General features: G+C 46.1%; 49 non-coding genes and 1 pseudogene across 49 annotated transcripts; all 50 read right to left on the minus strand.

Moving 5' to 3' along the window:
- Nucleotides 1-185: 185 nt before the first annotated feature.
- LOC148858395 (5S ribosomal RNA) lies at nucleotides 186-304 on the minus strand. Its single transcript, XR_016097362.1, has one exon. It is a non-coding gene; the product is annotated as a 5S ribosomal RNA (ribosomal RNA).
- Nucleotides 305-663: 359 nt separating this feature from the next.
- LOC148858396 (5S ribosomal RNA) lies at nucleotides 664-782 on the minus strand. The gene has a single exon (XR_016095976.1). It is a non-coding gene; the product is annotated as a 5S ribosomal RNA (ribosomal RNA).
- Nucleotides 783-1141: 359 nt separating this feature from the next.
- LOC148858397 (5S ribosomal RNA) lies at nucleotides 1142-1260 on the minus strand. The gene has a single exon (XR_016097912.1). It is a non-coding gene; the product is annotated as a 5S ribosomal RNA (ribosomal RNA).
- Nucleotides 1261-1618: 358 nt separating this feature from the next.
- LOC148858398 (5S ribosomal RNA) lies at nucleotides 1619-1737 on the minus strand. Its single transcript, XR_016096625.1, has one exon. It is a non-coding gene; the product is annotated as a 5S ribosomal RNA (ribosomal RNA).
- Nucleotides 1738-2096: 359 nt separating this feature from the next.
- LOC148858399 (5S ribosomal RNA) lies at nucleotides 2097-2215 on the minus strand. The gene has a single exon (XR_016096675.1). It is a non-coding gene; the product is annotated as a 5S ribosomal RNA (ribosomal RNA).
- A 359-nt stretch (nucleotides 2216-2574) lies between these two features.
- LOC148858400 (5S ribosomal RNA) lies at nucleotides 2575-2693 on the minus strand. The gene has a single exon (XR_016095794.1). It is a non-coding gene; the product is annotated as a 5S ribosomal RNA (ribosomal RNA).
- Nucleotides 2694-3052: 359 nt separating this feature from the next.
- On the minus strand, nucleotides 3053-3171 carry LOC148858401 (5S ribosomal RNA). The gene has a single exon (XR_016098063.1). It is a non-coding gene; the product is annotated as a 5S ribosomal RNA (ribosomal RNA).
- Nucleotides 3172-3530: 359 nt separating this feature from the next.
- On the minus strand, nucleotides 3531-3649 carry LOC148858402 (5S ribosomal RNA; annotated as a pseudogene).
- Nucleotides 3650-4008: 359 nt separating this feature from the next.
- Nucleotides 4009-4127, minus strand: LOC148858403 (5S ribosomal RNA). The gene has a single exon (XR_016096856.1). It is a non-coding gene; the product is annotated as a 5S ribosomal RNA (ribosomal RNA).
- A 359-nt stretch (nucleotides 4128-4486) lies between these two features.
- LOC148858404 (5S ribosomal RNA) lies at nucleotides 4487-4605 on the minus strand. Its single transcript, XR_016098175.1, has one exon. It is a non-coding gene; the product is annotated as a 5S ribosomal RNA (ribosomal RNA).
- A 359-nt stretch (nucleotides 4606-4964) lies between these two features.
- Nucleotides 4965-5083, minus strand: LOC148858405 (5S ribosomal RNA). The gene has a single exon (XR_016097312.1). It is a non-coding gene; the product is annotated as a 5S ribosomal RNA (ribosomal RNA).
- A 359-nt stretch (nucleotides 5084-5442) lies between these two features.
- Nucleotides 5443-5561, minus strand: LOC148858406 (5S ribosomal RNA). Its single transcript, XR_016096857.1, has one exon. It is a non-coding gene; the product is annotated as a 5S ribosomal RNA (ribosomal RNA).
- A 359-nt stretch (nucleotides 5562-5920) lies between these two features.
- On the minus strand, nucleotides 5921-6039 carry LOC148858407 (5S ribosomal RNA). The gene has a single exon (XR_016097365.1). It is a non-coding gene; the product is annotated as a 5S ribosomal RNA (ribosomal RNA).
- Nucleotides 6040-6398: 359 nt separating this feature from the next.
- LOC148858408 (5S ribosomal RNA) lies at nucleotides 6399-6517 on the minus strand. The gene has a single exon (XR_016096504.1). It is a non-coding gene; the product is annotated as a 5S ribosomal RNA (ribosomal RNA).
- Nucleotides 6518-6876: 359 nt separating this feature from the next.
- LOC148858409 (5S ribosomal RNA) lies at nucleotides 6877-6995 on the minus strand. Its single transcript, XR_016097914.1, has one exon. It is a non-coding gene; the product is annotated as a 5S ribosomal RNA (ribosomal RNA).
- Nucleotides 6996-7353: 358 nt separating this feature from the next.
- LOC148858410 (5S ribosomal RNA) lies at nucleotides 7354-7472 on the minus strand. Its single transcript, XR_016096041.1, has one exon. It is a non-coding gene; the product is annotated as a 5S ribosomal RNA (ribosomal RNA).
- A 359-nt stretch (nucleotides 7473-7831) lies between these two features.
- LOC148858411 (5S ribosomal RNA) lies at nucleotides 7832-7950 on the minus strand. Its single transcript, XR_016095987.1, has one exon. It is a non-coding gene; the product is annotated as a 5S ribosomal RNA (ribosomal RNA).
- Nucleotides 7951-8309: 359 nt separating this feature from the next.
- Nucleotides 8310-8428, minus strand: LOC148858412 (5S ribosomal RNA). The gene has a single exon (XR_016097136.1). It is a non-coding gene; the product is annotated as a 5S ribosomal RNA (ribosomal RNA).
- A 358-nt stretch (nucleotides 8429-8786) lies between these two features.
- Nucleotides 8787-8905, minus strand: LOC148858413 (5S ribosomal RNA). Its single transcript, XR_016096419.1, has one exon. It is a non-coding gene; the product is annotated as a 5S ribosomal RNA (ribosomal RNA).
- A 359-nt stretch (nucleotides 8906-9264) lies between these two features.
- On the minus strand, nucleotides 9265-9383 carry LOC148858414 (5S ribosomal RNA). Its single transcript, XR_016097650.1, has one exon. It is a non-coding gene; the product is annotated as a 5S ribosomal RNA (ribosomal RNA).
- Nucleotides 9384-9742: 359 nt separating this feature from the next.
- On the minus strand, nucleotides 9743-9861 carry LOC148858415 (5S ribosomal RNA). The gene has a single exon (XR_016096100.1). It is a non-coding gene; the product is annotated as a 5S ribosomal RNA (ribosomal RNA).
- Nucleotides 9862-10220: 359 nt separating this feature from the next.
- Nucleotides 10221-10339, minus strand: LOC148858416 (5S ribosomal RNA). The gene has a single exon (XR_016096993.1). It is a non-coding gene; the product is annotated as a 5S ribosomal RNA (ribosomal RNA).
- Nucleotides 10340-10697: 358 nt separating this feature from the next.
- LOC148858417 (5S ribosomal RNA) lies at nucleotides 10698-10816 on the minus strand. Its single transcript, XR_016096902.1, has one exon. It is a non-coding gene; the product is annotated as a 5S ribosomal RNA (ribosomal RNA).
- A 359-nt stretch (nucleotides 10817-11175) lies between these two features.
- On the minus strand, nucleotides 11176-11294 carry LOC148858418 (5S ribosomal RNA). The gene has a single exon (XR_016095673.1). It is a non-coding gene; the product is annotated as a 5S ribosomal RNA (ribosomal RNA).
- Nucleotides 11295-11653: 359 nt separating this feature from the next.
- LOC148858419 (5S ribosomal RNA) lies at nucleotides 11654-11772 on the minus strand. The gene has a single exon (XR_016096465.1). It is a non-coding gene; the product is annotated as a 5S ribosomal RNA (ribosomal RNA).
- A 358-nt stretch (nucleotides 11773-12130) lies between these two features.
- On the minus strand, nucleotides 12131-12249 carry LOC148858420 (5S ribosomal RNA). Its single transcript, XR_016095998.1, has one exon. It is a non-coding gene; the product is annotated as a 5S ribosomal RNA (ribosomal RNA).
- Nucleotides 12250-12608: 359 nt separating this feature from the next.
- Nucleotides 12609-12727, minus strand: LOC148858421 (5S ribosomal RNA). The gene has a single exon (XR_016096009.1). It is a non-coding gene; the product is annotated as a 5S ribosomal RNA (ribosomal RNA).
- Nucleotides 12728-13086: 359 nt separating this feature from the next.
- LOC148858422 (5S ribosomal RNA) lies at nucleotides 13087-13205 on the minus strand. Its single transcript, XR_016097432.1, has one exon. It is a non-coding gene; the product is annotated as a 5S ribosomal RNA (ribosomal RNA).
- Nucleotides 13206-13563: 358 nt separating this feature from the next.
- LOC148858423 (5S ribosomal RNA) lies at nucleotides 13564-13679 on the minus strand. Its single transcript, XR_016097215.1, has one exon. It is a non-coding gene; the product is annotated as a 5S ribosomal RNA (ribosomal RNA).
- A 359-nt stretch (nucleotides 13680-14038) lies between these two features.
- Nucleotides 14039-14154, minus strand: LOC148858424 (5S ribosomal RNA). The gene has a single exon (XR_016097761.1). It is a non-coding gene; the product is annotated as a 5S ribosomal RNA (ribosomal RNA).
- A 359-nt stretch (nucleotides 14155-14513) lies between these two features.
- LOC148858425 (5S ribosomal RNA) lies at nucleotides 14514-14632 on the minus strand. The gene has a single exon (XR_016096506.1). It is a non-coding gene; the product is annotated as a 5S ribosomal RNA (ribosomal RNA).
- A 359-nt stretch (nucleotides 14633-14991) lies between these two features.
- On the minus strand, nucleotides 14992-15110 carry LOC148858426 (5S ribosomal RNA). Its single transcript, XR_016096507.1, has one exon. It is a non-coding gene; the product is annotated as a 5S ribosomal RNA (ribosomal RNA).
- Nucleotides 15111-15470: 360 nt separating this feature from the next.
- On the minus strand, nucleotides 15471-15589 carry LOC148858427 (5S ribosomal RNA). Its single transcript, XR_016097813.1, has one exon. It is a non-coding gene; the product is annotated as a 5S ribosomal RNA (ribosomal RNA).
- Nucleotides 15590-15948: 359 nt separating this feature from the next.
- LOC148858428 (5S ribosomal RNA) lies at nucleotides 15949-16067 on the minus strand. Its single transcript, XR_016096620.1, has one exon. It is a non-coding gene; the product is annotated as a 5S ribosomal RNA (ribosomal RNA).
- A 359-nt stretch (nucleotides 16068-16426) lies between these two features.
- On the minus strand, nucleotides 16427-16545 carry LOC148858429 (5S ribosomal RNA). Its single transcript, XR_016095968.1, has one exon. It is a non-coding gene; the product is annotated as a 5S ribosomal RNA (ribosomal RNA).
- A 358-nt stretch (nucleotides 16546-16903) lies between these two features.
- On the minus strand, nucleotides 16904-17022 carry LOC148858430 (5S ribosomal RNA). Its single transcript, XR_016096021.1, has one exon. It is a non-coding gene; the product is annotated as a 5S ribosomal RNA (ribosomal RNA).
- A 355-nt stretch (nucleotides 17023-17377) lies between these two features.
- Nucleotides 17378-17496, minus strand: LOC148858431 (5S ribosomal RNA). The gene has a single exon (XR_016096490.1). It is a non-coding gene; the product is annotated as a 5S ribosomal RNA (ribosomal RNA).
- A 359-nt stretch (nucleotides 17497-17855) lies between these two features.
- On the minus strand, nucleotides 17856-17971 carry LOC148858432 (5S ribosomal RNA). The gene has a single exon (XR_016097723.1). It is a non-coding gene; the product is annotated as a 5S ribosomal RNA (ribosomal RNA).
- A 359-nt stretch (nucleotides 17972-18330) lies between these two features.
- LOC148858433 (5S ribosomal RNA) lies at nucleotides 18331-18446 on the minus strand. Its single transcript, XR_016098185.1, has one exon. It is a non-coding gene; the product is annotated as a 5S ribosomal RNA (ribosomal RNA).
- Nucleotides 18447-18805: 359 nt separating this feature from the next.
- LOC148858434 (5S ribosomal RNA) lies at nucleotides 18806-18924 on the minus strand. The gene has a single exon (XR_016096508.1). It is a non-coding gene; the product is annotated as a 5S ribosomal RNA (ribosomal RNA).
- Nucleotides 18925-19283: 359 nt separating this feature from the next.
- LOC148858435 (5S ribosomal RNA) lies at nucleotides 19284-19402 on the minus strand. Its single transcript, XR_016096866.1, has one exon. It is a non-coding gene; the product is annotated as a 5S ribosomal RNA (ribosomal RNA).
- Nucleotides 19403-19762: 360 nt separating this feature from the next.
- On the minus strand, nucleotides 19763-19881 carry LOC148858436 (5S ribosomal RNA). The gene has a single exon (XR_016096634.1). It is a non-coding gene; the product is annotated as a 5S ribosomal RNA (ribosomal RNA).
- Nucleotides 19882-20241: 360 nt separating this feature from the next.
- On the minus strand, nucleotides 20242-20360 carry LOC148858437 (5S ribosomal RNA). The gene has a single exon (XR_016097814.1). It is a non-coding gene; the product is annotated as a 5S ribosomal RNA (ribosomal RNA).
- Nucleotides 20361-20719: 359 nt separating this feature from the next.
- LOC148858438 (5S ribosomal RNA) lies at nucleotides 20720-20838 on the minus strand. Its single transcript, XR_016096105.1, has one exon. It is a non-coding gene; the product is annotated as a 5S ribosomal RNA (ribosomal RNA).
- A 359-nt stretch (nucleotides 20839-21197) lies between these two features.
- Nucleotides 21198-21316, minus strand: LOC148858439 (5S ribosomal RNA). The gene has a single exon (XR_016097433.1). It is a non-coding gene; the product is annotated as a 5S ribosomal RNA (ribosomal RNA).
- Nucleotides 21317-21674: 358 nt separating this feature from the next.
- On the minus strand, nucleotides 21675-21790 carry LOC148858440 (5S ribosomal RNA). The gene has a single exon (XR_016097216.1). It is a non-coding gene; the product is annotated as a 5S ribosomal RNA (ribosomal RNA).
- Nucleotides 21791-22149: 359 nt separating this feature from the next.
- On the minus strand, nucleotides 22150-22265 carry LOC148858441 (5S ribosomal RNA). Its single transcript, XR_016097762.1, has one exon. It is a non-coding gene; the product is annotated as a 5S ribosomal RNA (ribosomal RNA).
- A 359-nt stretch (nucleotides 22266-22624) lies between these two features.
- Nucleotides 22625-22743, minus strand: LOC148858442 (5S ribosomal RNA). Its single transcript, XR_016096509.1, has one exon. It is a non-coding gene; the product is annotated as a 5S ribosomal RNA (ribosomal RNA).
- Nucleotides 22744-23102: 359 nt separating this feature from the next.
- On the minus strand, nucleotides 23103-23221 carry LOC148858443 (5S ribosomal RNA). The gene has a single exon (XR_016096510.1). It is a non-coding gene; the product is annotated as a 5S ribosomal RNA (ribosomal RNA).
- Nucleotides 23222-23581: 360 nt separating this feature from the next.
- On the minus strand, nucleotides 23582-23700 carry LOC148858444 (5S ribosomal RNA). The gene has a single exon (XR_016097815.1). It is a non-coding gene; the product is annotated as a 5S ribosomal RNA (ribosomal RNA).
- Nucleotides 23701-23956: the final 256 nt, after the last annotated feature.

The following is a 23956-nucleotide window of genomic DNA, read 5'->3' on the forward strand; positions in this document are numbered from 1 at the left end:
AGTAATATCGTGGGGCCCACAATGCACGACGAATGCCAAAAGCCCGGTTTTGCACCGTTCCCATTCAGTAATGACAGTCGTTCCGCAAATGGTCCGAGTATCCGGCACGTTGTATCCTGTTGTCTCGCCGAAACGACATATGGAATTTGCAAATAGTACATCAAAAATAAAATATTAATAAAATTGGGGTGCAACACGAGGACTTCCCAGGAGGTCACCCATCCTAGTACTACCCTCGCCAAAGCACGCTTAACTTCGTAGTTCTGATGGGATCCGGTGCATTAGTGCTAGTATGATCGCACCCGTTTGCTTCTTGTTCGCTTTAATCTTTATGCACTCATTATCTTGCTCCCCTCCGTTAATTCTTTCAGACTTGAAAAAACGGTGTATACAATTTTCCTCCCTTGGTTACCGTGCACAAGCTCCCAGGTGAGCGGAGTTATTCCTTTCTAGATCTGCCGCATCCCCGGATAAATGTAGTAATATCGTGGGGCCCACAATGCACGACGAATGCCAAAAGCCCGGTTTTGCACCGTTCCCATTCAGTAATGACAGTCGTTCCGCAAATGGTCCGAGTATCCGGCACGTTATTTCCTGTTGTCTCGCCGAAACGACATATGGAATTTGCAAATTGTATATCAAAAATAAAATATTAATAAAATTGGGGTGCAACACGAGGACTTCCCAGGAGGTCACCCATCCTAGTACTACTCTCGCCCAAGCACGCTTAACTTCGGAGTTCTGATGGGATCCGGTGCATTAGTGCTGGTATGATCGCACCCGTTTGCTTCTTGTTCGCTTTAATCTTTATGCACTCACTATCTTGCTCCCCTCCATTAATTCTTTCAGACTTGAAAAAACGGTGTATGCAACTTTCCTCCCTTGGTAACCGTGCACAAGCTCCCAGGTGAGCGGAGTTATTCCTTTCTAGATCTGTCGCTGCCCCGGATAAATGTAGTAATATCGTGGGGCCCACAATGCACTATGAATGCCAAAAGACCGGTTTTGCACCGTTCCCATTCAGTAATGACGGTCGTGCCGCAAATGGTCCGAGTATCCGGCACGTTGTTTCCAGTTGTCTCGCCGAAACGACATATGGAATTTGCAAATAGTATATCAAAAATAAAATATTAATAAAATTGGGGTGCAACATGAGGACTTCACAGGAGGTCACCCATCCTAATACTACTCTCGCCCAAGCACGCTTAACTTCGGAGTTCTGATGGGATCCGGTGCATTAGTGCTGGTATGATCGCACACGTTTTCTTCTTGTTCGCTTTAATCTTTATGCACTCACTATCTTGCTCCCCTCCATTAATTCTTTCAGACTTGAAAAAACGGTGTATGCAACTTTCCTCCCTTGGTTACCGTGCACGAGCTCCAGGTGAGCGGAGTTATTCCTTTCTAGATCTGCCGCATCCTCGGATAAATGTAGTAATATCACGGGGCCCACAATGCACGACGAATGCCAAAATCCCGGTTTTGCACCGTTCCCATTCAGTAATGACAGTCGTTCCGCAAATGGTCCGAGTATCCGGCACATTGTTTCCTGTTGTCTCGCCGAAACGACATATGGAATTTGCGAATAGTATATCAAAAATAAAATATTAATAAAATTGGGGTGCAACACGAGGACTTCCCAGGAGGTCACCCATCCTAGTACTACTCTCACCCAAGCACGCTTAACTTCGGAGTTCTGATGGGATCCGGTGCATTAGTGCTGGTATGATCGCACACGTTTGCTTCTTGTTCGCTTTAATCTTTATGCACTCACTATCTTGCTCCCCTCCATTAATTCTTTCAGATTTGAAAAACCGGTGTATGCAACTTTCCTCCCTTGGTAACCGTGCACAAGATCCCAGGTGAGCGGAGTTATTCCTTTCTAGATCTGTCGCTGCCCCGGATAAATGTAGTAATATCGAGGGGCCCACAATGCACTATGAATGCCAAAAGACCGGTTTTGCACCGTTCCCATTCAGTAATGACGGTCTTGCCGCAAATGGTCCGAGTATCCGGCACGTTGTTTCCAGTTGTCTCGCCGAAACGACATATGGAATTTGCAAATAGTATATCAAAAATAAAATATTAATAAAATTGGGGTGCAACATGAGGACTTCCCAGGAGGTCACCCATTCTAGTACTACTCTCGCCCAAGCACGCTTAACTTCGGAGTTCTGATGGGATCCGGTGCATTAGTGCTGGTATGATCGCACCCGTTTTCTTCTTGTTCGCTATAATCTTTATGCACTCACTATCTTGCTCCCCTCCATTAATTCTTTCAGATTTGAAAAAACGGTGTATGCAACTTTCCTCCCTTGGTTACCGTGCACAAGCTCCCAGGTGAGCGGAGTTATTCCTTTCTAGATCTGCCGCATTCCCGGATAAATGTAGTAATATCGTGGGGCCCACAATGCACGACGAATGCCAAAAGCCCGGTTTTGCACCGTTCCCATTCAGTAATGACAGTCGTTCCGCAAATGGTCCGAGTATCCGGCACGTTGTTTCCTGTTGTCTCGCCGAAACGACATATAGAATTTGCAAATAGTATATCAAAAATAAAATATTAATAAAATTGGGGTGCAACACGAGGACTTCCCAGGAGGTCACCCATCCTAGTACTACTCTCGCCCAAGCACGCTTAACTTCGGAGTTCTGATGGGATCCGGTGCATTAGTGCTAGTATGATCGCACCCGGTTGGTTCTTGTTCGCTTTAATCTTTATGCACTCATTATCTTGCTCCCCTCCGTTAATTCTTTCAGACTTGAAAAAACGGTGTATACAATTTTCCTCCCTGAGTTACCGTGCACAAGCTCCCAGGTGAGCGGAGTTATTCCTTTCTAGATCTGCCGCATCCCCGGATAAATGTAGTAATATCATGGGGCCCACAATGCACGACGAATGCCAAAAGCCCGGTTTTGCACCGTTCCCATTCAGTAATGACAGTCGTTCCGCAAATGGTCCGAGTATCCGGCACATTGTTTCCTGTTGTCTCGCCGAAACGACATATGGAATTTGCAAATAGTATATCAAAAATAAAGTATTAATAAAATTGGGGTGCAACACGAGGTCTTCCCAGGAGGTCACCCATCCTAGTACTACTCTCGCCCAAGCACGCTTAACTTCGGAGTTCTGATGGGATCCGGTGCATTAGTGCTGGTATGATCGCACCCGTTTGCTTCTTGTTCGCTTTAATCTTTATGCACTCATTATCTTGCTCCCCTCCGTTAATTCTTTCAGATTTGAAAAAATGGTGTATGCAACTTTCCTCCCTTGGTAACCGTGCACAAGCTCCCAGGTGAGCGGAGTTATTCCTTTCTAGATCTGTCGCTGCCCCGGATAAATGTAGTAATATCGTGGGGCCCACAATGCACTATGAATGCCAAAAGACCGGTTTTGCACCGTTCCCATTCAGTAATGACGGTCGTGCCGCAAATGGTCCGAGTATCCGGCACGTTGTTTCCAGTTGTCTCGCCGAAACGACATATGGAATTTGCAAATAGTATATCAAAAATAAAATATTAATAAAATTGGGGTGCAACATGAGGACTTCCCAGGAGGTCACCCATCCTAGTACTACTCTCGCCAAAGCACGCTTAACTTCGGAGTTCTGATGGGATCCGGTGCATTAGTGATGGTATGATCGCACCCGTTTTCTTCTTGTTCGCTTTAATCTTTATGCACTCACTATCTTGCTCCCCTCCATTAATTCTTTCAGATTTGAAAAAACGGTGTATGCAACTTTCCTCCCCTGGTTACCGTGCACAAGCTCCCAGGTGAGCGGAGTTATTCCTTTCTAGATCTGCCGCATTCCCGGATAAATGTAGTAATATCGTGGGGCCCACAATGCACGACGAATGCCAAAAGCCCGGTTTTGCACCGTTCCCATTCAGTAATGACAGTCGTTCCGCAAATGGTCCGAGTATCCGGCACGTTGTTTCCTGTTGTCTCGCCGAAACGACATATAGAATTTGCAAATAGTATATAAAAAATAAAATATTAATAAAATTGGGGTGCAACACGAGGACTGCCCAGGAGGTCACCCATCCTAGTACTACTCTCGCCCAAGCACGCTTAACTTCGGAGTTCTGATGGGATCCGGTGCATTAGTGCTAGTATGATCGCACCCGGTTGGTTCTTGTTCGCTTTAATCTTTATGCACTCATTATCTTGCTCCCCTCCGTTAATTCTTTCAGACTTGAAAAAACGGTGTATACAATTTTCCTCCCTGGGTTACCGTGCACAAGCTCCCAGGTGAGCGGAGTTATTCCTTTCTAGATCTGCCGCATCCCCGGATAAATGTAGTAATATCATGGGGCCCACAATGCACGACGAATGCCAAAAGCCCGGTTTTGCACCGTTCCCATTCAGTAATGACAGTCGTTCCGCAAATGGTCCGAGTATCCGGCACATTGTTTCCTGTTGTCTCGCCGAAACGACATATGGAATTTGCAAATAGTATATCAAAAATAAAGTATTAATAAAATTGGGGTGCAACACGAGGTCTTCCCAGGAGGTCACCCATCCTAGTACTACTCTCGCCCAAGCACGCTTAACTTCGGAGTTCTGATGGGATCCGGTGCATTAGTGCTGGTATGATCGCACCCGTTTGCTTCTTGTTCGCTTTAATCTTTATGCACTCATTATCTTGCTCCCCTCCGTTAATTCTTTCAGATTTGAAAAAACGGTGTATGCAACTTTCCTCCCTTGGTAACCGTGCACAAGCTCCCAGGTGAGCGGAGTTATTCCTTTCTAGATCTGTCGCTGCCCCGGATAAATGTAGTAATATCGTGGGGCCCACAATGCACTATGAATGCCAAAAGACCGGTTTTGCACCGTTCCCATTCAGTAATGACGGTCGTGCCGCAAATGGTCCGAGTATCCGGCACGTTGTTTCCAGTTGTCTCGCCGAAACGACATATGGAATTTGCAAATAGTATATCAAAAATAAAATATTAATAAAATTGGGGTGCAACATGAGGACTTCCCAGGAGGTCACCCATCCTAGTACTACTCTCGCCCAAGCACGCTTAACTTCGGAGTTCTGATGGGATCCGGTGCATTAGTGATGGTATGATCGCACCCGTTTTCTTCTTGTTCGCTTTAATCTTTATGCACTCACTATCTTGCTCCCCTCCATTAATTCTTTCAGATTTGAAAAAACGGTGTATGCAACTTTCCTCCCTTGGTTACCGTGCACAAACTCCCAGGTGAGCGGAGTTATTCCTTTCTAGATCTGCCGCATTCCCGGATAAATGTAGTAATATCGTGGGGCCCACAATGCACGACGAATGCCAAAAGCCCGGTTTTGCACCGTTCCCATTCAGTAATGACAGTCGTTCCGCAAATGGTCCGAGTATCCGGCACGTTGTTTCTTGTTGTCTCGCCGAAACGACATATAGAATTTGCAAATAGTATATAAAAAATAAAATATTAATAAAATTGGGGTGCAACACGAGGACTGCCCAGGAGGTCACCCATCCTAGTACTACTCTCGCCCAAGCACGCTTAACTTCGGAGTTCTGATGGGATCCGGTGCATTAGTGCTAGTATGATCGCACCCGTTTGGTTCTTGTTCGCTTTAATCTTTATGCACTCATTATCTTGCTCCCCTCCGTTAATTCTTTCAGACTTGAAAAAACGGTGTATACAACTTTCCTCCCTGGGTTACCGTGCACAAGCTCCCAGGTGAGCGGAGTTATTCCTTTCTAGATCTGCCGCATCCCCGGATAAATGTAGTAATATCGTGGGGCCCACAATGCACGACGAATGCCAAAAGCCCGGTTTTGCACCGTTCCCATTCAGTAATGACAGTCGTTCCGCAAATGGTCCGAGTATCCGGCACGTTGTATCCTGTTGTCTCGCCGAAACGACATTTGGAATTTGCAAATAGTACATCAAAAATAAAATATTAATAAAATTGGGGTGCAACACGAGGACTTCCCAGGAGGTCACCCATCCTAGTACTACCCTCGCCAAAGCACGCTTAACTTCGTAGTTCTGATGGGATCCGGTGCATTAGTGCTAGTATGATCGCACCCGTTTGCTTCTTGTTCGCTTTAATCTTTATGCACTCATTATCTTGCTCCCCTCCGTTAATTCTTTCAGACTTGAAAAAACGGTGTATACAATTTTCCTCCCTTGGTTACCGTGCACAAGCTCCCAGGTGAGCGGAGTTATTCCTTTCTAGATCTGCCGCATCCCCGGATAAATGTAGTAATATCGTGGGGCCCACAATGCACGACGAATGCCAAAAGCCCGGTTTTGCACCGTTCCCATTCAGTAATGACAGTCGTTCCGCAAATGGTCCGAGTATCCGGCACGTTATTTCCTGTTGTCTCGCCGAAACGACATATGGAATTTGCAAATTGTATATCAAAAATAAAATATTAATAAAATTGGGGTGCAACACGAGGACTTCCCAGGAGGTCACCCATCCTAGTAGTACTCTCGCCCAAGCACGCTTAACTTCGGAGTTCTGATGGGATCCGGTGCATTAGTGCTGGTATGATCGCACCCGTTTGCTTCTTGTTCGCTTTAATCTTTATGCACTCACTATCTTGCTCCCCTCCATTAATTCTTTCAGACTTGAAAAAACGGTGTATGCAACTTTCCTCCCTTGGTAACCGTGCACAAGCTCCCAGGTGAGCGGAGTTATTCCTTTCTAGATCTGTCGCTGCCCCGGATAAATGTAGTAATATCGTGGGGCCCACAATGCACTATGAATGCCAAAAGACCGGTTTTGCACCGTTCCCATTCAGTAATGACGGTCGTGCCGCAAATGGTCCGAGTATCCGGCACGTTGTTTCCAGTTGTCTCGCCGAAACGACATATGGAATTTGCAAATAGTATATCAAAAATAAAATATTAATAATATTGGGGTGCAACATGAGGACTTCACAGGAGGTCACCCATCCTAATACTACTCTCGCCCAAGCACGCTTAACTTCGGAGTTCTGATGGGATCCGGTGCATTAGTGCTGGTATGATCGCACACGTTTTCTTCTTGTTCGCTTTAATCTTTATGCACTCACTATCTTGCTCCCCTCCATTAATTCTTTCAGACTTGAAAAAACGGTGTATGCAACTTTCCTCCCTTGGTTACCGTGCACGAGCTTCAGGTGAGCGGAGTTATTCCTTTCTAGATCTGCCGCATCCTCGGATAAATGTAGTAATATCACGGGGCCCACAATGCACGACGAATGCCAAAAGCCCGGTTTTGCACCGTTCCCATTCAGTAATGACAGTCGTTCCGCAAATGGTCCGAGTATCCGGCACATTGTTTCCTGTTGTCTCGCCGAAACGACATATGGAATTTGCGAATAGTATATCAAAAATAAAATATTAATAAAATTGGGGTGCAACACGAGGACTTCCCAGGAGGTCACCCATCCTAGTACTACTCTCACCCAAGCACGCTTAACTTCGGAGTTCTGATGGGATCCGGTGCATTAGTGCTGGTATGATCGCACCCGTTTGCTTCTTGTTCGCTTTAATCTTTATGCACTCACTATCTTGCTCCCCTCCATTAATTCTTTCAGATTTGAAAAACCGGTGTATGCAACTTTCCTCCCTTGGTAACCGTGCACTAGATCCCAGGTGAGCGGAGTTATTCCTTTCTAGATCTGTCGCTGCCCCGGGTAAATGTAGTAATATCGAGGGGCCCACAATGCACTATGAATGCCAAAAGACCGGTTTTGCACCGTTCCCATTCAGTAATGACGGTCGTGCCGCAAATGGTCCGAGTATCCGGCACGTTGTTTCCAGTTGTCTCGCCGAAACGACATATGGAATTTGCCAATAGTATATCAAATATAAAATATTAATAAAATTGGGGTGCAACACGAGGACTTCCCAGGAGGTCACCCATCCTAGTACTACTCTCGCCCAAGCACGCTTAACTTCGGAGTTCTGATGGGATCCGGTGCATTAGTGCTGGTATGATCGCACCCGTTTGCTTCTTGTTCGCTTTAATCTTTATGCACTCACTATCTTGCTCCCCTCCATTAATTCTTTCAGATTTGAAAAACCGGTGTATGCAACTTTCCTCCCTTGGTAACCGTGCACAAGATCCCAGGTGAGCGGAGTTATTCCTTTCTAGATCTGTCGCTGCCCCGGATAAATGTAGTAATATCGTGGGGCCCACAATGCACTATGAATGCCAAAAGACCGGTTTTGCACCGTTCCCATTCAGTAATGACGGTCGTGCCGCAAATGGTCCGAGTATCCGGCACGTTGTTTCCTGTTGTCTCGCCGAAACGACATATGGAATTTGCAAATAGTATATCAAAAATAAAATATTACTAAAATTGGGGTGCAACACGAGGACTTCCCAGGAGGTCACCCATCCTCGTACTACTCTCGCCCAAGCACGCTTAACTTCGGAGTTCTGATGGGATCCGGTGCATTAGTACTAGTATGATCGCACCCGTTTGCTTTTGTTCGCTTTAATCTTTATGCACTCATTATCTTGCTCCCCTCCGTTAATTCTTTCAGACTTGAAAAAACGGTGTATACAACTTTCCTCCCTTGGTTACCGTGCACAAGCTCCCAGGTGAGCGGATTTATTCCTTTCTAGATCTGCCGCATCCCCGGATAAATGTAGTAATATCATGGGGCCCACAATGCACGACGAATGCCAAACGCCCTGTTTTGCACCGTTCCCATTCAGTAATGACGGTCGTTCCCCAAATGGTCCGAGTATCCGGCACGTTGTTTCCTGTTGTCTCGCCGAAACGACATATGGAATTTGCCAATAATATATCAAATATAAAATATTAATAAAATTGGGGTGCAACACGAGGACTTCCCAGGAGGTCACCCATCCTAGTACTACTCTCGCCCAAGCACGCTTAACTTCGGAGTTCTGATGGGAACCGGTGCATTAGTGCTGGTATGATCGCACCCGTTTGCTTCTTGTTCGCTTTAATCTTTATGCACTCACTATCTTGCTCCCCCCCATTAATTCTTTGAGACTTGAAAAAACGGTGTATGCAACTTTCCTCCCTTGGTAACCGTGCACAAGCTCCCAGGTGAGCGGAGTTATTCCTTTCTAGATCTGTCGCTGCCCCGGATAAATGTAGTAATATCGTGGGGCCCACAATGCACTATGAATGCCAAAAGACCGGTTTTGCACCGTTCCCATTCAGTAATGACGGTCGTGCCGCAAATGGTCCGAGTATCCGGCACGTTGTTTCCAGTTGTCTCGCCGAAACGACATATGGAATTTGCATATAGTATATCAAAAATAAAATATTAATAAAATTGGGGTGCAACATGAGGACTTCCCAGGAGGTCACCCATCCTAGTACTACTCTCGCCCAAGCACGCTTAAATTCGGAGTTCTAATGGGATCCGGTGCATTAGTGCTGGTATGATCGCACCCGTTTTCTTCTTGTTCGCTTTAATCTTTATGCACTCACTATCTTGCTCCCCTCCATTAATTCTTTCAGATTTGAAAAAACGGTGTATGCAACTTTCCTCCCTTGGTTACCGTGCACAAGCTCCCAGGTGAGCGGAGTTATTCCTTTCTAGATCTGCCGCATTCCCGGATAAATGTAGTAATATCGTGGGGCCCACAATGCACGACGAATGCCAAAAGCCCGGTTTTGCACCGTTCCCATTCAGTAATGACAGTCGTTCCGCAAATGGTCCGAGTATCCGGCACGTTGTTTCCTGTTGTCTCGACGAAACGACATATAGAATTTGCAAATAGTATATCAAAAATAAAATATTAATAAAATTGGGGTGCAACACGAGGACTTCCCAGGAGGTCACCCATCCTAGTACTACTCTCGCCCAAGCACGCTTAACTTCGGAGTTCTAATGGGATCCGGTGCATTAGTGCTAGTATGATCGCACCCGTTTGGTTCTTGTTCGCTTTAATCTTTATGCACTCATTATCTTGCTCCCCTCCGTTAATTCTTTCAGACTTGAAAAAACGGTGTATACAACTTTCCTCCCTGGGTTACCGTGCACAAGCTCCCAGGTGAGCGGAGTTATTCCTTTCTAGATCTGCCGCATCCCCGGATAAATGTAGTAATATCGTGGGGCCCACAATGCACGACGAATGCCAAAAGACCGGTTTTGCACCGTTCCAATTCAGTAATGACCGTCGTTCCGCAAATGGTCCGAGTATCTGGCACGTTGTTTCCTGTTGTCTCGCCGAAACGACATATGGAATTTGCAAATAGTATATCAAAAATAAAATAATAATAAAATTGGGGTGCAACACGAGGACTTCCCAGGAGGTCACCCATCCTAGTACTACTCTCGCCCAAGCACGCTTAACTTCGGAGTTCTGATGGGATCCGGTGCATTAGTACTAGTATGATCGCACCTGTTTGCTTTTGTTCGCTTTAATCTTTATGCACTCATTATCTTGCTCCCCTCCCTTAATTCTTTCAGACTTGAAAAAACGGTGTATACAACTTTCCTCCGTTGGTTACCGTGCACAAGCTCCCAGGTGAGCGGAGTTATTCCTTTCTAGATATGCCGCATCCCCGGATAAATGAAGTAATATCGTGGGGCCCACAATGCACGACGAATGCCAAAAGCCCGGTTTTGCACCGTTCCCATTCGGTAATGACAGTCGTTCCGCAAATGGTCCGAGTATCCGGCACGTTGTTTCCTGTTGTCTCGCCGAAACGACATATGGAATTTGCAAATAGTATATCAAAAATAAAATATTAATAAAATTGGGGTGCAACACGAGGACTTCCCAGGAGGTCACCCATCCTAGTACTACCCTTGCCAAAGCACGCTTAACTTCGGAGTTCTGATGGGATCCGGTGCATTAGTGCTAGTATGATCGCACCCGTTTGCTTCTTGTTCGCTTTAATCTTTATGCACTCATTATCTTTCTCCCCTCCGTTAATTCTTTCAGACTTGAAAAAACGGTGTATACAATTTTCCTCCCTTGGTTACCGTGCACAAGCTCCCAGGTGAGCGGAGTTATTCCTTTCTAGATCTGCCGCATCCCCGGATAAATGTCGTAATATCGTGGGGCCCACAATGCACGACGAATGCCAAAAGCCCGGTTTTGCACCGTTCCCATTCAGTAATGACAGTCGTTCCGCAAATGGTGCGAGTATCCGGCACGTTATTTCCTGTTGTCTCGCCGAAACGACATATGGAATTTGCAAATTGTATATCAAAAATAAAATATTAATAAAATTGGGGTGCAACACGAGGACTTCCCAGGAGGTCACCCATCCTAGTACTACTCTCGCCCAAGCACGCTTAACTTCGGAGATCTGATGGGATCCGGTGCATTAGTGCTGGTATGATCGCACCCGTTTGCTTCTTGTTCGCTTTAATCTTTATGCACTCACTATCTTGCTCCCCTCCATTAATTCTTTCAGACTTGAAAAAACGGTGTATGCAACTTTCCTCCCTTGGTAACCGTGCACAAGCTCCCAGGTGAGCGGAGTTATTCCTTTCTAGATCTGTCGCTGCCCCGGATAAATGTAGTAATATCGTGGGGCCCACAATGCACTATGAATGCCAAAAGACCGGTTTTGCACCGTTCCCATTCAGTAATGACGGTCGTGCCGCAAATGGTCCGAGTATCCGGCACGTTGTTTCCAGTTGTCTCGCCGAAACGACATATGGAATTTGCAAATAGTATATCAAAAATAAAATATTAATAAAATTGGGGTGCAACATGAGGACTTCCCAGGAGGTCACCCATCCTAGTACTACTCTCGCCCAAGCACGCTTAACTTCGGAGTTCTGATGGGATCCGGTGCATTAGTGCTGGTATGATCGCACCCGTTTTCTTCTTGTTCGCTTTAATCTTTATGCACTCACTATCTTGCTCCCCTCCATTAATTCTTTCAGACTTGAAAAAACGGTGTATGCAACTTTCCTCCCTTGGTTACCGTGCACAAGCTTCAGGTGAGCGGAGTTATTCCTTTCTAGATCTGCCGCATCCTCGGATAAATGTAGTAATATCACGGGGCCCACAATGCACGACGAATGCCAAAAGCCCGGTTTTGCACCGTTCCCATTCAGTAATGACAGTCGTTCCGCAAATGGTCCGAGTATCCGACACATTGTTTCCTGTTGTCTCGCCGAAACGACATATGGAATTTGCCAATAGTATATCAAAAATAAAATATTAATAAAATTGGGGTGCAACACGAGGACTTCCCAGGAGGTCACCCATCCTAGTACTACTCTCGCCCAAGCACGCTTAACTTCGGAGTTCTGATGGGATCCGGTGCATTAGTGCTGGTATGATCGCACCCGTTTGCTTCTTGTTCGCTTTAATCTTTATGCACTCACTATCTTGCTCCCCTCCATTAATTCTTTCAGATTTGAAAAACCGGTGTATGCAACTTTCCTCCCTTGGTAACCGTGCACAAGATCCCAGGTGAGCGGAGTTATTCCTTTCTAGATCTGTCGCTGCCCCGGGTAAAAGTAGTAATATCGTGGGGCCCACAATGCACTATGAATGCCAAAAGACCGGTTTTGCACCGTTCCCATTCAGTAATGACGGTCGTGCCGCAAATGGTCCGAGTATCCGGCACGTTGTTTCCAGTTGTCTCGCCGAAACGACATATGGAATTTGCCAATAGTATATCAAATATAAAATATTAATAAAATTGGGGTGCAACACGAGGACTTCCCAGGAGGTCACCCATCCTAGTACTACTCTCGCCCAAGCACGCTTAACTTCGGAGTTCTGATGGGATCCGGTGCATTAGTGCTGGTATGATCGCACCCGTTTGCTTCTTGTTCGCTTTAATCTTTATGCACTCACTATCTTGCTCCCCTCCATTAATTCTTTCAGACTTGAAAAAACGGTGTATGCAACTTTCCTCCCTTGGTAACCGTGCACAAGCTCCCAGTTGAGCGGAGTTATTCCTTTCTAGATCTGTCGCTGCCCCGGATAAATGTAGTAATATCGTGGGGCCCACAATGCACTATGAATGCCAAAAGACCGGTTTTGCACCGTTCCCATTCAGTAATGACGGTCGTGCCGCAAATGGTCCGAGTATCCGGCACGTTGTTTCCTGTTGTCTCGCCGAAACGACATATGGAATTTGCAAATAGTATATCAAAAATAAAATATTACTAAAATTGGGGTGCAACACGAGGACTTCCCAGGAGGTCACCCATCCTAGTGCTACTCTCGCCCAAGCACGCTTAACTTCGGAGTTCTGATGGGATCCGGTGCATTAGTACTAGTATGATCGCACCCGTTTGCTTTTGTTCGCTTTAATCTTTATGCACTCATTATCTTGCTCCCCTCCGTTAATTCTTTCAGACTTGAAAAAACGGTGTATACAACTTTCCTCCCTTGGTTACCGTGCACAAGCTCCCAGGTGAGCGGAGTTATTCCTTCCTAGATCTGCCGCATCCCCGGATAAATGTTGTAATATCATGGGGCCCACAATGCACGACGAATGCCAAACGCCCGGTTTTGCACCGTTCCCATTCAGTAATGACGGTCGTTCCCCAAATGGTCCGAGTATCCGGCACGTTGTTTCCTGTTGTCTCGCCGAAACGACATATGGAATTTGCATATAGTATATCAAAAATAAAATATTAATAAAATTGGGGTGCAACACGAGGACTTCCCAGGTCACCCATCCTAGTACTACTCTCGCCCAAGCACGCTTAACTTCGGAGTTCTGATGGGATCCGGTGCATTAGTGCTGGTATGATCGCACCCGTTTGCTTCTTGTTCGCTTTAATCTTTATGCAATCACTATCTTGCTCCCCTCCATTAATTCTTTTAGACTTGAAAAAACGGTGTATGCAACTTTCCTCCCTTGGTAACCGTGCACAAGCTCCCAGGTGAGCGGAGTTAGTCCTTTCTAGATCTGTCGCTGCCCCGGATAAATGTAGTAATATCGCGGGGCCCACAATGCATGACGAATGCCAAAAGAAAGGTTTTGCACCGTTCCCATTCAATAATGACGGTCGTGCCGCAAATGGTACGAGTATCCGGCACGTTGTTTCCAGTTGTCTCGCCGAAACGACATATGGAATTTGCAAATAGTATATCAAAAATAAAATATTAATAAAATTGGGGTGCAACACGAGGACTTCCCAGGTCACCCATCCTAGTACTACTCTCGCCCAAGCACGCTTAACTTCGGAGTTCTGATGGGATCCGGTGCATTAGTGCTGGTATGATCGCACCAGTTTTCTTCTTGTTCGCTTTAATCTTTATGCACTCACTATCTTGCTCCCCTCCATTAATTCTTTCAGACTTGAAAAAACGGTGTATGCAACTTTCCTCCCTTGGTAACCGTGCACAAGCTCCCAGGTGAGCGGAGTTATTCCTTTCTTGATCTGCCGCATCCCCGGATAAATGTAGTAATATCGCGGGGCCCACAATGCACGACGAATGCCAAAAGCCCGGTTTTGCACCGTTCCCATTCAGTAATGACGGTCGTTCCGCAAATGGTCCGAGTATCCGGCACGTTGTTTCCAGTTGTCTCGCCGAAACGACATATGGAATTTGCAAATAGTATATCAAAAATAAAATATTAATAAAATTGGGGTGCAACACGAGGACTTCCCAGGAGGTCACCCATCCTAGTAGTACTCTCGCCCAAGCACGCTTAACTTCGGAGTTCTGATGGGATCCGGTGCATTAGTGCTGGTATGATCGCACCCGTTTGCTTCTTGTTCGCTTTAATCTTTATGCACTCATTATCTTGCTCCCCTACGTTAATTCTTTCAGACTTGAAAAAACGGTGTATGCAACTTTCCTCCCTTGGTAACCGTGCAAAAGCTCCCAGGTGAGCGGAGTTATTCCTTTCTAGATCTGCCGCATCCCCGGATAAATGTAGTAATATCGCGGGGCCCACAATGCACGACGAATGCCAAAAGCCCGGTTTTGCACCGTTCCCATTCAGTAATGACGGTCGTTCCGCAAATGGTCCGAGTATCCGGCACGTTGTTTCCAGTTGTCTCGCCGAAACGACATATGGAATTTGCAAATAGTATATCAAAAATAAAATATTAATAAAATTGGGGTGCAACACGAGGACTTCCCAGGAGGTCACCCATCCTAGTAGTACTCTCGCCCAAGCACGCTTAACTTCGGAGTTCTGATGGGATCCGGTGCATTAGTGCTGGTATGATCGCACCCGTTTGCTTCTTGTTCGCTTTAATCTTTATGCACTCATTATCTTGCTCCCCTCCGTTAATTTTTTCAGACTTGAAAAAACGGTTTATGCAACTTTCCTCCCTTGGTAACCGTGCACAAGCTCCTAGGTGAGCGGAGTTATTCCTTTTCTATATCTGCCGCATCCTCGGATAAATGTAGTAATATCACGGGCCCCACAATGCACGACGAATGCCTAAAGCCCAGTTTTGCACCGTTCCCATTCAGTAATGACGGTCGTGCCGCAAATGGTCCGAGTATCCGGCACGTTGTTTCCAGTTGTCTCGCCGAAACGACATTTAGAATTTGCAAATAGTATATCAAAAATAAAATATTAATAAAATTGGTGTGCAACACGAGGACTTCCCAGGAGGTCACCCATCCTAATACTACTCTCGCCCAAGCACGCTTAACTTCGGAGTTCTGATGGGATCCGGTGCATTAGTGCTGGTATGATCGAACCCGTTTGCATCTTGTTCGCAGGAATCTTTATGCACTCACTATCTTGCTCCCCTCCATTAATTCTTTCAGACTTGAAAAAACGGTGTATGCAACTTTCCTCCCTTGGTAACCGTGCACAAGCTCCCAGGTGAGCGGAGTTATTCCTTTCTAGATCTGCCGCATCCCCGGATAAATGCAGTAATATCGCGGGGCCCACAATGCAGGACGAATGCCAAAAGCCCGGTTTTGCACCGTTCCCATTCGTTAATGACGGTCGTGCCGCAAATGGTCCGAATATCCGGCTCGTTGTTTCCTGATGTCTCGCCGAAACGACATATGGAATTTGCAAATAGTATATCAAAAATAAAATATTAATAAAATTGGGGTGCAACACGAGGACTTCCCAGGAGGTCACCCATCCTAGTACTACTCTCGCCCAAGCACGCTTATCTTCGAAGTTCTGATGGGATCCGGTGCATTAGTGCTGGTATGATCGCACCCGTTTGCTTCTTGTTCGCTTTAATCTTTATGCACTCACTATCTTGCTCCCCTCCATTAATTCTTTCAGACTTGAAAAAACGGTTTATGCAACTTTCCTCCCTTGGTAACCGTGCACAAGCTCCCAGGTGAGCGGAGTTATTCCTTTCTAGATCTGCCGCATCCTCGGATAAATGTAGTAATATCACGGGGCCCACAATGCACGACGAATGCCAAAAGCCCAGTTTTGCACCGTTCCCATTCAGTAATGACGGTCGTGCCGCAAATGGTCCGAGTATCCGGCACGTTGTTTCCAGTTGTCTCGCCGAAACGACAGATGGAATTTGCAAATAGTATATCAAAAATAATATATTAATAAAATTGGGGTGCAACACGAGGACTTCCCAGGAGGTCACCCATCCTAATACTACTCTCGCCCAGGCACGCTTAACTTCGGAGTTCTGATGGGATCCGGTGCATTAGTGCTGGTATGATCGCACCCGTTTTCTTCTTGTTCGCTTTAGTCTTTATGCACTCACTATCTTGCTCCCCTCCATTAATTCTTTCAGACTTGAAAAAACGGTGTATGCAACTTTCCTCCCTTGGTTACCGTGCACAAGCTTCAGGTGAGCGGAGTTATTCCTTTCTAGATCTGCCGCATCCTCGGATAAATGTAGTAATATCACGGGGCCCACAATGCACGACGAAAGCCAAAAGCCCGGTTTTGCACCGTTCCCATTCAGTAATGACAGTCGTTCCGCAAATGGTCCGAGTATCCGACACATTGTTTCCTGTTGTCTCGCCGAAACGACATATGGAATTTGCCAATAGTAAATCAAAAATAAAATATTAATAAAATTGGGGTGCAACACGAGGACTTCCCAGGAGGTCACCCATCCTAGTACTACTCTCGCCCAAGCACGCTTAACTTCGGAGTTCTGATGGGATCCGGTGCATTAGTGCTGGTATGATCGCACCCGTTTGCGTCTTGTTCGCAGAAATGTTTATGCACTCAATGTCTTGCTCCCCTCCATTAATCCTTTCAGATTTGAAAAAACGGTGTATGCAACTTTCCTCCTTGGTAACCGTGCACAAGCTCCCAGGTGAGCGGAGTTATTCCTTTCTTGATCTGCCGCATCCCCGGATAAATGTAATATCGCGGGGCCCACAATGCACGACGAATGCCAAAAGCCCGGTTTTGCACCGTTCCCATTCAGTAATGACGGTCGTTCCGCAAATGGTCCGAGTATCCGGCACGTTGTTTCCTGTTTTCTCGCCGAAACGACATATGGAATTTGCAAATAGTATATCAAAAATAAAATATTAATAAAATTGGGGTGCAACACGAGGACTTCCAAGGAGGTCACCCATCCTAGTACTACTCTCGCCCAAGCACACTTAACTTCGGAGTTCTGATGGGATCCGGTGCATTAGTGCTGGTATGATCGCACCCGTTTGCATCTTGTTCGCAGAAATCTTTATGCACTCACTGTCTTGCTCCCCTCCATTAATCCTTTCAGATTTGAAAAAACGGTGTATGCAACTTTCCTCCCTTGGTAACCGTGCACAAGCTCCTAGGTGAGCGGAGTTATTCCTTTGTAGATCTGCCGCATCCCCGGATAAATGTTGTAATATCATGGGGCCCACAATGCACGACGAATGCCTAACGCCCGGTTTTGCACCGTTCCCATTCAGTAATGACGGTCGTTCCCCAAATGGTCCGAGTATCCGGCACGTTGTTTCCTGTTGTCTCGCCGAAACGACATATGGAATTTGCATATAGTATATCAAAAATAAAATATTAATAAAATTGGGGTGCAACACGAGGACTTCCCAGGTCACCCATCCTAGTACTACTCTCGCCCAAGCACGCTTAACTTCAGAGTTCTGATGGGATCCGGTGCATTAGTGCTGGTATGATCGCACCCGTTTGCTTCTTGTTCGCTTTAATCTTTATGCAATCACTATCTTGCTCCCCTCCATTAATTCTTTTAGACTTGAAAAAACGGTGTATGCAACTTTCCTCCCTTGGTAACCGTGCACAAGCTCCCAGGTGAGCGGAGTTAGTCATTTCTAGATCTGTCGCTGCCCCGGATAAATGTAGTAATATCGCGGGGCCCACAATGCACGACGAATGCCAAAAGAAAGGTTTTGCACCGTTCCCATTCAGTAATGACGGTCGTGCCGCAAATGGTACGAGTATCCGGCACATTGTTTCCAGTTGTCTCGCCGAAACGACATATGGAATTTGCAAATAGTATATCAAAAATAAAATATTAATAAAATTGGGGTGCAACACGAGGACTTCCCAGGTCACCCATCCTAGTACTACTCTCGCCCAAGCACGCTTAACTTCGGAGTTCTGAAGGGATCCGGTGCATTAGTGCTGGTATGATCGCACCAGTTTTCTTCTTGTTCGCTTTAATCTTTATGCACTCACTATCTTGCTCCCCTCCATTAATTCTTTCAGACTTGAAAAAACGGTGTATGCAACTTTCCTCCCTTGGTAACCGTGCACAAGCTCCCAGGTGAGCGGAGTTATTCCTTTCTTGATCTGCCGCATCCCCGGATAAATGTAGTAATATCGCGGGGCCCACAATGCACGACGAATGCCAAAAGCCCGGTTTTGCACCGTTCCCATTCAGTAATGACGGTCGTTCCGCAAATGGTCCGAGTATCCGGCACGTTGTTTCCAGTTGTCTCGCCGAAACGACATATGGAATTTTCAAATAGTATATCAAAAATAAAATATTAATAAAATTGGGGTGCAACACGAGGACTTCCCAGGAGGTCACCCATCCTAGTAGTACTCTCGCCCAAGCACGCTTAACTTCGGAGTTCTGATGGGATCCGGTGCATTAGTGCTGGTATGATCGCACCCGTTTGCTTCTTTTTCGCTTTAATCTTTATGCACTCATTATCTTGCTCCCCTCCGTTAATTCTTTCAGACTTGAAAAAACGGTGTATGCAACTTTCCTCCCTTGGTAACCGTGCACAAGCTCCCAGGTGAGCGGAGTTATTCCTTTCTAGATCTGCCGCATCCCCGGATAAATGTAGTAATATCGCGGGGCCCACAATGCACGACGAATGCCAAAAGCCCGGTTTTGCACCGTTCTCATTCAGTAATGACGGTCGTTCCGCAAATGGTCCGAGTATCCGGCACGTTGTTTCCTGTTGTCTCGCCGAAACGACATATGGAATTTGCAAATAGTATATCAAAAATAAAATATTAATAAAATTGGGGTGCAACACGAGGACTTCCCTGGAGGTCACCCATCCTAGTACTACTCTCGCCCAAGCACGCTTAACTTCGGAGTTCTGATGGGATCCGGTGCATTAGTGCTGTTATGATCGCACCCGTTTGCTTCTTGTTCGCTTTAATCTTTATGCACTCACTATCTTGCTCCCCTCCATTTATTCTTTCAGACTTGAAAAAACGGTTTATGCAACTTTCCTCCCTTGGTAACCGTGCACAAGCTCCCAGGTGAGCGGAGTTATTCCTTTTCTATATCTGCCGCATCCTCGGATAAATGTAGTAATATCACGGGGCCCACAATGCACGACGAATGCCTACAGCCCAGTTTTGCACCGTTCCCATTCAGTAATGACGGTCGTGCCGCAAATGGTCCGAGTATCCGGCACGTTGTTTCCAGTTGTCTCGCCGAAACGACATATAGAATTTGCAAATAGTATATAAAAAATAAAATATTAATAAAATTGGGGTGCAACACGAGGACTTCCCAGGAAGTCACCCATCCTAGTACTACTCTCGCCCAAGCACGCTTAACTTCGGAGTTCTGATGGGATCCGGTGCATTAGTGCTGGTATGATCGCATCCGTTTGCTTCTTGTTCGCTTTAATCTTTATGCACTCACTATCTTGCTCCCCTCCATAAATTCTTTCAGACTTGAAAAAACGGTTTATGCAACTTTCCTCCCTTGGTAACCGTGCACAAGCTCCCAGGTGAGCGGAGTTATTCCTTTTCTATATCTGCCGCATCCTCGGATAAATGTAGTAATATCACGGGCCCCACAATGCACGACGAATGCCTAAAGCCCAGTTTTGCACCGTTCCCATTCAGTAATGACGGTCGTGCCGCAAATGGTCCGAGTATCCGGCACGTTGTTTCCAGTTGTCTCGCCGAAACGACATTTAGAATTTGCAAATAGTATATCAAAAATAAAATATTAATAAAATTGGTGTGCAACACGAGGACTTCCCAGGAGGTCACCCATCCTAATACTACTCTCGCCCAAGCACGCTTAACTTCGGAGTTCTGATGGGATCCGGTGCATTAGTGCTGGTATGATCGAACCCGTTTGCATCTTGTTCGCAGGAATCTTTACGCACTCACTATCTTGCTCCCCTCCATTAATTCTTTCAGACTTGAAAAAACGGTGTATGCAACTTTCCTCCCTTGGTAACCGTGCACAAGATCCCAGGTGAGCGGAGTTATTCCTTTCTAGATCTGTCGCTGCCCCGGGTAAAAGTAGTAATATCGTGGGGCCCACAATGCACTATGAATGCCAAAAGACCGGTTTTGCACCGTTCCCATTCAGTAATGACGGTCGTGCCGCAAATGGTCCGAGTATCCGGCACGTTGTTTCCAGTTGTCTCGCCGAAACGACATATGGAATTTGCCAATAGTATATCAAATATAAAATATTAATAAAATTGGGGTGCAACACGAGGACTTCCCAGGAGGTCACCCATCCTAGTACTACTCTCGCCCAAGCATGCTTAACTTCGGAGTTCTGATGGGATCCGGTGCATTAGTGCTGGTATGATCGCACCCGTTTGCTTCTTGTTCGCTTTAATCTTTATGCACTCACTATCTTGCTCCCCTCCATTAATTCTTTCAGACTTGAAAAAACGGTGTATGCAACTTTCCTCCCTTGGTAACCGTGCACAAGCTCCCAGTTGAGCGGAGTTATTCCTTTCTAGATCTGTCGCTGCCCCGGATAAATGTAGTAATATCGTGGGGCCCACAATGCACTATGAATGCCAAAAGACCGGTTTTGCACCGTTCCCATTCAGTAATGACGGTCGTGCCGCAAATGGTCCGAGTATCCGGCACGTTGTTTCCTGTTGTCTCGCCGAAACGACATATGGAATTTGCAAATAGTATATCAAAAATAAAATATTACTAAAATTGGGGTGCAACACGAGGACTTCCCAGGAGGTCACCCATCCTAGTGCTACTCTCGCCCAAGCACGCTTAACTTCGGAGTTCTGATGGGATCCGGTGCATTAGTACTAGTATGATCGCACCCGTTTGCTTTTGTTCGCTTTAATCTTTATGCACTCATTATCTTGCTCCCCTCCGTTAATTCTTTCAGACTTGAAAAAACGGTGTATACAACTTTCCTCCCTTGGTTACCGTGCACAAGCTCCCAGGTGAGCGGAGTTATTCCTTTCTAGATCTGCCGCATCCCCGGATAAATGTTGTAATATCATGGGGCCCACAATGCACGACGAATGCCAAACGCCCGGTTTTGCACCGTTCCCATTCAGTAATGACGGTCGTTCCCCAAATGGTCCGAGTATCCGGCACGTTGTTTCCTGTTGTCTCGCCGAAACGACATATGGAATTTGCATATAGTATATCAAAAATAAAATATTAATAAAATTGGGGTGCAACACGAGGACTTCCCAGGTCACCCATCCTAGTACTACTCTCGCCCAAGCACGCTTAACTTCGGAGTTCTGATGGGATCCGGTGCATTAGTGCTGGTATGATCGCACCCGTTTGCTTCTTGTTCGCTTTAATCTTTATGCAATCACTATCTTGCTCCCCTCCATTAATTCTTTTAGACTTGAAAAAACGGTGTATGCAACTTTCCTCCCTTGGTAACCGTGCACAAGCTCCCAGGTGAGCGGAGTTAGTCCTTTCTAGATCTGTCGCTGCCCCGGATAAATGTAGTAATATCGCGGGGCCCACAATGCATGACGAATGCCAAAAGAAAGGTTTTGCACCGTTCCCATTCAATAATGACGGTCGTGCCGCAAATGGTACGAGTATCCGGCACGTTGTTTCCAGTTGTCTCGCCGAAACGACATATGGAATTTGCAAATAGTATATCAAAAATAAAATATTAATAAAATTGGGGTGCAACACGAGGACTTCCCAGGTCACCCATCCTAGTACTACTCTCGCCCAAGCACGCTTAACTTCGGAGTTCTGATGGGATCCGGTGCATTAGTGCTGGTATGATCGCACCAGTTTTCTTCTTGTTCGCTTTAATCTTTATGCACTCACTATCTTGCTCCCCTCCATTAATTCTTTCAGACTTGAAAAAACGGTGTATGCAACTTTCCTCCCTTGGTAACCGTGCACAAGCTCCCAGGTGAGCGGAGTTATTCCTTTCTTGATCTGCCGCATCCCCGGATAAATGTAGTAATATCGCGGGGCCCACAATGCACGACGAATGCCAAAAGCCCGGTTTTGCACCGTTCCCATTCAGTAATGACGGTCGTTCCGCAAATGGTCCGAGTATCCGGCACGTTGTTTCCAGTTGTCTCGCCGAAACGACATATGGAATTTGCAAATAGTATATCAAAAATAAAATATTAATAAAATTGGGGTGCAACACGAGGACTTCCCAGGAGGTCACCCATCCTAGTAGTACTCTCGCCCAAGCACGCTTAACTTCGGAGTTCTGATGGGATCCGGTGCATTAGTGCTGGTATGATCGCACCCGTTTGCTTCTTGTTCGCTTTAATCTTTATGCACTCATTATCTTGCTCCCCTACGTTAATTCTTTCAGACTTGAAAAAACGGTGTATGCAACTTTCCTCCCTTGGTAACCGTGCACAAGCTCCCAGGTGAGCGGAGTTATTCCTTTCTAGATCTGCCGCATCCCCGGATAAATGTAGTAATATCGCGGGGCCCACAATGCACGACGAATGCCAAAAGCCCGGTTTTGCACCGTTCCCATTCAGTAATGACGGTCGTTCCGCAAATGGTCCGAGTATCCGGCACGTTGTTTCCAGTTGTCTCGCCGAAACGACATATGGAATTTGCAAATAGTATATCAAAAATAAAATATTAATAAAATTGGGGTGCAACACGAGGACTTCCCAGGAGGTCACCCATCCTAGTAGTACTCTCGCCCAAGCACGCTTAACTTCGGAGTTCTGATGGGATCCGGTGCATTAGTGCTGGTATGATCGCACCCGTTTGCTTCTTGTTCGCTTTAATCTTTATGCACTCATTATCTTGCTCCCCTCCGTTAATTTTTTCAGACTTGAAAAAACGGTTTATGCAACTTTCCTCCCTTGGTAACCGTGCACAAGCTCCTAGGTGAGCGGAGTTATTCCTTTTCTATATCTGCCGCATCCTCGGATAAATGTAGTAATATCACGGGCCCCACAATGCACGACGAATGCCTAAAGCCCAGTTTTGCACCGTTCCCATTCAGTAATGACGGTCGTGCCGCAAATGGTCCGAGTATCCGGCACGTTGTTTCCAGTTGTCTCGCCGAAACGACATTTAGAATTTGCAAATAGTATATCAAAAATAAAATATTAATAAAATTGGTGTGCAACACGAGGACTTCCCAGGAGGTCACCCATCCTAATACTACTCTCGCCCAAGCACGCTTAACTTCGGAGTTCTGATGGGATCCGGTGCATTAGTGCTGGTATGATCGAACCCGTTTGCATCTTGTTCGTAGGAATCTTTATGCACTCACTATCTTGCTCCCCTCCATTAATTCTTTCAGACTTGAAAAAACGGTGTATGCAACTTTCCTCCCTTGGTAACCGTGCACAAGCTCCCAGGTGAGCGGAGTTATTCCTTTCTAGATCTGCCGCATCCCCGGATAAATGCAGTAATATCGCGGGGCCCACAATGCAGGACGAATGCCAAAAGCCCGGTTTTGCACCGTTCCCATTCGTTAATGACGGTCGTG

This window comes from Nelumbo lutea, chromosome 4 (assembly GCF_056320005.1).
Source record: "Nelumbo lutea isolate HS-2025 chromosome 4, American lotus-T2T, whole genome shotgun sequence".
In the NCBI taxonomy this organism is placed as follows: domain Eukaryota; kingdom Viridiplantae; phylum Streptophyta; class Magnoliopsida; order Proteales; family Nelumbonaceae; genus Nelumbo; species Nelumbo lutea.